The sequence below is a fragment of the Marmota monax genome, unplaced genomic scaffold, assembly GCF_021218885.2.
Source record: "Marmota monax isolate L192 unplaced genomic scaffold, Marmota_monax_Labrador192_F-V1.1 WCK01_AAM20220418_F8-fsc00041, whole genome shotgun sequence".
Taxonomy (NCBI): Eukaryota; Metazoa; Chordata; class Mammalia; order Rodentia; family Sciuridae; genus Marmota; species Marmota monax.
In genome coordinates this window covers 4233-11287 of record NW_026695238.1, presented here as the reverse complement: position 1 = coordinate 11287, position 7055 = coordinate 4233, and positions in this window count along the sequence as shown.

The following is a 7055-nucleotide window of genomic DNA, read 5'->3' as shown; positions in this document are numbered from 1 at the left end:
TCATTAAGGAAAAAAAATATAAAATCACAAAACACACTTAAGTTCCAAATGCCTTAAAAATAGTAATCATTATGCTCACTTGAGTTTTGTTTGTTTTTAATTATAATAAGGTAAAGGGCCAATCCCTCTCAAGTAGTAAAGTCAAGATAGATGGTGGACAGATCCCCAGAGGTATTGGCTGATTACTTTAGAATTTAATAAAGTTTGTACATAGAAATAGTTGTGAGAGACCAGAAGAAATGCCCTAGTTGTGCTTGTTCAGAAGTCCATTCTATAGTGATTTTTAAAATAGTCCAGTGGAAGAAATGAGAAATTATAAATACAGACAGACTGTATTAATGGTACCTCTTTTGTCACATATAAATTTATTTACTAAAGAACTGAGAAAATTCAGATAAAAATAATGGAATATGAAACAAAAGGGATGCAAAATGTTAAAAATAATGAAGATTATTCTGACAACAATTAGAAAATTGAAGCAACAAATAAAAAAATCAGATCATACCCAAATATATTAACTTCTGTTTTGTAACCATGCAAGTGAGAAAGCACTAAGGATCAATCATCATTAGTTCCTGAATAAATCTGCCTCTACTTAGAAGCTCCATCCAACCTCTGACACAATTTCACCAGAGGTCACACCAGATAAAGGGGTCTTACCCTTTCTTTTCACTGCTTTCCTCAAGGCAGATGTATTAGTCAGCTCTGCAGTACTACAATAATATACCCACGGAAACTAACTTCATAAAAAGAAAAGATCCACTTAGCTCACAGAGGCTCAGGTCCAAGAATTGGCAACCCTACTGATTTGGCCTCTGGTGAGGGTGGCACTTCTTTGTGGTAGTACATGTAAAAACAAATGGTCCATTCTCAAATTGGAGCCGAAAGAGAAAGATAGATGGAAGATCACAGTCTCTTTCAAGGACATTCCCCTAATGACCTAAGGACTTCCCATGAGGCCCTATCTCCTAAATGTTTGTAGCACATCTCAATACTACCACCCTAGGGATCAAGCGTTTATGTCTGGCCCTTTGGAGGATATTCAACCTCCAAACCCTGGCAGCAGAATATATGAGTTTGGTAAAATCCAGTAACAACTTCCTTGCACCTTATCTGGGAATGGAAAGGTGAACCTTTCTTCTTCATATATGAAATGTTCAGGAAAGAGAGTGTAGCCACATCGATATTTATTGCAGTTCAATTCACAATAGCTAAACTATGGAGCCATAGCTAGATGCCCTTTAACAGATGAATGGTTGGAGAAAATGTTGTATATATACAATAGACTATTACTCAGCCATAAAAATATAAATGACTTTATGACTTTTGTTAGGAAATGGATGGATCTGGAGACTATCATGTTAAGTGAAATGTGCCAATCACAAAAAAGGAAGGCTGACCGTTCTTTTTGATATGCAGATGCTAACACACAACAAGGGTGGGGAAGGAAAGAATAGAAGTTCCTTGGATTAGACAAAGGTGAATGAAGAGAGGGAGGATGGGAACAGGAAAGACAGTAGAATGAATCAGACATAACTTTCCGGTATGAATACAACACCAGTGAAACTATATACACACGAACTGGATTCTAATTTGCCGCAGTCTGGCTGGGCAAATAACCGGGAGGTGACAAGCAACTTGTGAAGGCTGAAACAGCGGGAGCCGCTTTATTGCAGGACAGCAGAGGTATATATACCAAACTGATTATACACAACTTGTTTCAATTAACATCATCTAGATACAGCAATCAGCTAATAAGGGATCTCCATCATCTTAATGGCTTGGTGGTGTTAGCTCACAAACCACCCCTCCTGGCAAACTGCCAGGCGCCATCTTGACTTGGTTGTGGCCCTCAAAACTTATTAGAATAACTTATACTGTGTATGTATAATATGTCAAAATACACTCTACTATCATGCATATCCATAAAGTACAAAATGTGTCTCTATCAAAAAGAAAGTGAACAACAAACTCTCCAACAGAGACACTTCAAGAAGGAGACTTGTGGGTGTTACTCAGGCTATCTTGGGGTCAGTATTTAGTACACATTTCAAAAAGGAGATTCTTTGTGTGAGAATAACTGAGTATCTTCTAATCCCTTCTATTCCCAGTAAAAAAATTGTGTTACACATTAGTAAAATGGTTGTCAAGACTTCAAATGAAGATTTTTCACAAGAATCTTAAGTCTTTTTCTTCTGCCTTCTAGACTAGCCCAGCTATTTTGCTTCCTTCTCTCACAACATCCTAATTCATGACTAAAATCAGGGAATGATCAGTTTTCCATCTGTCCACTAACTTAGGGGAGCTTCTACTATATCTGATAGAATAAATTCGCTGCAACAATCTTAAATTCTACACAGAGCCATTTTTTACTATATATTTGTTCCCTTTAGTGAAAATTTTGTAAGTTTGCTTTACCTTTCAAATTCTACACTTTTTTTTTGCTTACTTTTTGTCTTAATACTTTTACCTCTTGGACTAGGTTGCTTTTATTTGTTTTTTTCCTGTAGTCTGTCTTCCCTGCTATTTCCTTTTCTCCCTGAAGTCTTTCCCACTTCTTGCTATCGATCTTTAAGCTGTACTTTACATGTTTTCTTATTTGGTTCTTTCTTCTAGTAGCTCTAGTTCTTGGTGTAATGGGAAGAGGTGTGATCACTTAGTAGCAAACCAACTTTCTTAAAGCTCCCCTACTTTCTAGTCTCTAGAAAAGCTGTCAGGGTGTTTATTTTCTCATTCACTTTAAAGCATCATTTTGGTCACTGATGTTCCATTTTGAGACACATAGAAATGCCATTTTGGATGCTTTTGAAAGCTTTCCTGGTCATGCAACTATTTTTAAATGTGCACTAATTGAGACTTACTAGAAACAAGTAGCTGGTTAAAAAAAGAATTTCCAATGGAGCTATGTAGCCCTCAAGTAAAATCATTACGACTCTGTTTTTACTGGAAACATAGATATACATAGTTACCTATTTGCTATTCTAACCTAACACCATTCCTACTAACTAGATGATAAAGATTCTCTTTCCATATTATAGGAATAAGCTGATTACAATATATCTTTGTCTTCTATTCCCTATCCAGATAATTCATAGCCTGTCTTCTACCTGAGATCCATGTCAAATACTGGAAACAAGATTATGGTATAAAATTAAGAATAAGCTCTCTATTTAGAAAGGATTTTCAAGGAAAATTGTGATGGTCTGTGCTTTTGTTCATTGACAGTGGTAGCCATGGTGCAAATTAGCATTTAGCAATGTAATATCTCCAATCTGTTAAATAAAATATTGAGTTGTGTCACTAATACTCAACTATACATATAATTTAATAAATACATTGAATAATCAGTGGTATGAGAGGTTACAGTTACTTTTATTCTTCCTCACTTTTCCATACTGAATTTTGAGGTTTTGCCAGTAATGAATGAGTTATATTTTTAGTTAAGCCAATTGGTATGCTTGAAGTGACTGGTTTGAATTGCAATTCATCTTATGCACACATCCAATTACTTCTCATAGAAAGGTTTCACAAAAGTTCCCAACACACCAAAGCAAAAACTTGACTTCTATAAATTTGCATACTTGGTGTTTTTCAATCTTTTATTAATTGAATGAAAGAAAAAGTAAAGTTCAGCCATTGTATAAAGAAGTATCATGTTTCTTCAAGCTGAAATTATATTAGAATAAAGATTTTTTAAAAATCTTTGTCCCTTGTTAATATATTTTCTCCCAAGTTTAGGAATATTATGTTTAAGAAAAAAAAATAGATAAGTAGGATAACTCTCTTCCTAGAAAGGCATATTGAGTCACCATGAGAGTGAAGTAGAATGGAGACCAGGTTAGATTTCTGGGATACAGTAAAGATTTAGTATGAACCAGTCAGAGGTTATGTCAGGAAGCTGTGAGGAATGAATTGCAATTTATTGGTAACTGAGAGAATGGGATTCAGGTCACAGCAATATACTATAGATTGGTTCAGAGGTTGGCACTCTATTTAGTTCTGAATGTCTACATCAAAGTGAGGTAGAAAAATCAGAAAAAAGAAAGGAGCATCAATTGGAGGTTTGAACAAAAGATACAGACCACCAAGAGGACAGAGGAAAGGGGGAGATGGGAAGAACTAACAGGTAATACTATGGCAAACCTGTAGTACCATGAACCGATTCAGATTTTAGCATAGCTGTGTCAGTTGTTCTAATCTTTTTTTATACCCAGTATGTAAAGCAGTCAGGAAAATATATTTAATCAATTTCCTAATCTCTGAATCCCAGACACAGGTGAGAGGGTAGTGGAATCCACACATGGGGCAGGGAGTGGACATTCGACACAGGGCATTGACTACAGATGTGAGTGGGATAGGAGATATGTCCTGATTCAGGGTCCAGCCCTACCACAAGTACTTCCACCCAGGATTTCTGACATGTGCTATGACTGTGATAAATTCCACCCTCCTTTCAGGCAAGTGATAGCATGGGAAAACAACCTGTCTTAGCACAATGGAGCAGAGATTAAATCAATATCCTAATATGAATATTTCAGGGTTTTGCCGTGTTCCTGAATGATGACAAGAGGTAATCACACCAAATTGAAGAAACACTTAAAATCAATTAGAGCTGAACAGGATAAAACTGAGAAATGTGGAGCTCCAGACCATCATTGCAACCATTCTTTTCATTTTCTATCACGATAATATGCCCCTTCCCAGTACATAGCAAGTGTATATGCACTGTCCTTCCAGTCTATGGAAAACTTTTATTTTCTCTAAGGTATAGGTGACTGACAATCTATTAAAGCATTATCTACTTTATTTTGTATTGCAATAAGAAGCAAAGCATTAATCCACAAAGTATTATTAAATATATATGTGGCTACTTTTCCTCTTTGATGGTGTCAGATGTGACAAAACATGGAATCCTTTCCCACCGAGAACAGATGAAGGCACAGAATATTCCTCAAAATTGATGTTCCAGGTAACCACAAATAACTTCACAGAATGAAAAGCAACTTATTTAAAATTCATGATTGCTGTTATAAATTCTAATGGTTACACTTTAAGTATCAAACCAATATGTATGAATATGAAGAAAGGCTGATATATGTGAAATAATGAAAGGATTGGGATTGAGAGATGCTAGACCTATATGTAACTATAAATCTAATCTTGCCACTATATATGAAGCTGAAGGAAAATATTAATGACGTCAATAGTTACTGACAAACTCACTGTAAGAGTATCATAGATCCAAATAGCCAGTAAGTACAAAGGCAAAGAGTCATGTTCAGAATAATGGACGTAGATTCTTAAGCAAAAAAAAAAGGAAGCACTATCTGAAACTTTCTATTTTAATTTTTGTTGTTGTGGCTGTGGAATGGATGGCTATCATTTTCTGCACACTTGATATATAATATGCTTCTACTCTTCAAGAAACAAAGCAGAAATTACAGATCCAAATTACTATATCCCTTTCAAAGTAGCTGCCCTGACAGGAGATACATTTATTCCAGCAGTACTGCCATTGCTTAAAATAGTTTTAGAACTCCCCTTGAAATTGCTTTCAGAGCCTGAAGCTAATTTCTTTGACTATCCTCAATGGTGGCAAATCTTCATCCTTTGACAGGGGATTTGATTTTTTTAGAGCTTGCCAAAAGTGAAGACTAGTGAATAAAATAGTTGGTTAAATTGGATTGTAGTATTTGGGTTTTAGAAATAAGGTGAACTACAAAGCTATGTGCCTGGTTTTTTCATGTAGCTCATAAACCATTTTGGAAGGCAATTACAAAAGGAAAATTTTTTAAAGTAGGTTTTTAGTTTTCTCCTCCACAAACTAAGCGGATACCACTACTTGATCTCTAAATTCCCTTCCAGCTCAGATACTGTAATTCAGTATTCTTATTTTAAAAACCTTTAAAAGACTTACCACTGTTTAAAAAAAATAAGACAAGTTTTAATGTGACTGAAAACTTTTTTATCTTAAAGGAATCACTGATCACACTTACATAAATACTGGCATATTTTATCTTCTTAATTGTCATTGAGATTCATTTTCCTCTGCTATAAATTGAGGGAGGGTGTTGGATAGATGACTCTCCAGCTGTGCAATGATAGCTATTATATTAGTTATCTATAATTTTATAACAAATTATTACAAAATTTAGTGACTTAAAATAACAATGTATTACCCCACAGTTCCTATGAGTCAGGAATCTGGTTCCTGATCAGCTGCATCCTCTGTTTCAGGACTTTTCAGGCAGCAATCAGAGTGTCATCTGGGTTGCAGTAATCCCAGTGATCAGCTGGGAATGAATTTGCTTCCAAGCTCACTTGAATTGTTGGTACTATTCAATTATTCATGAGCCTCTGTCCTTGCTGGCAAGCTGAAGGCTACCCCCAGTTCTTTTTCACACGGGCTTCTCTCTAAGGCATCTCTAACACGTTAACTTGCTTTATTGAAGCAAGCAAGAAGAGCCAGAGAGAGACTATGAGCAAGACAGAAGTCATGATCTGTATAACCTCATCTCAGATGTGACATTTTATCATATTCTATTCTTTATAAAAAATGAGTAGTTATGGGAAAGAATTAGGCAAGAGAATGAGTAATGAAAGGTAGGAATGACAAGGAGCTGTCTTATAAGCAGCCTTTATGGGCTTCAATGATTCCCATTCCTTCCACAGGAAAAATATACTCACCTTCTCTCATGTCCCCTGTAAAACTCTTCCAATTACAGCATGAAATCAAAGCCCAGTACCTTCTCATCTGAATCATGTGCAAATGCAGATGTTATGGTTTAGATATGAGGTATCCCCCAAAAGCTCCAGTATGAGACAATGCAAGAAAGTTTAGAGGTAAAATAATTGTGCACTTGTGAGTTATGCCATTAACAGACCAAACATGTTTGTGTCTTTCCACAACGTGACAATTTATTGAATAACAAATTCACCAGCTACATCACTTTTGTTAGTTAAAGTTGACTGAGTACTTGGAGGTTACTTGGTAGTCATAAACTGGGCACAGTCACAGGATCTTTTATTCCAATTTTATTTACTAATAATTTAAG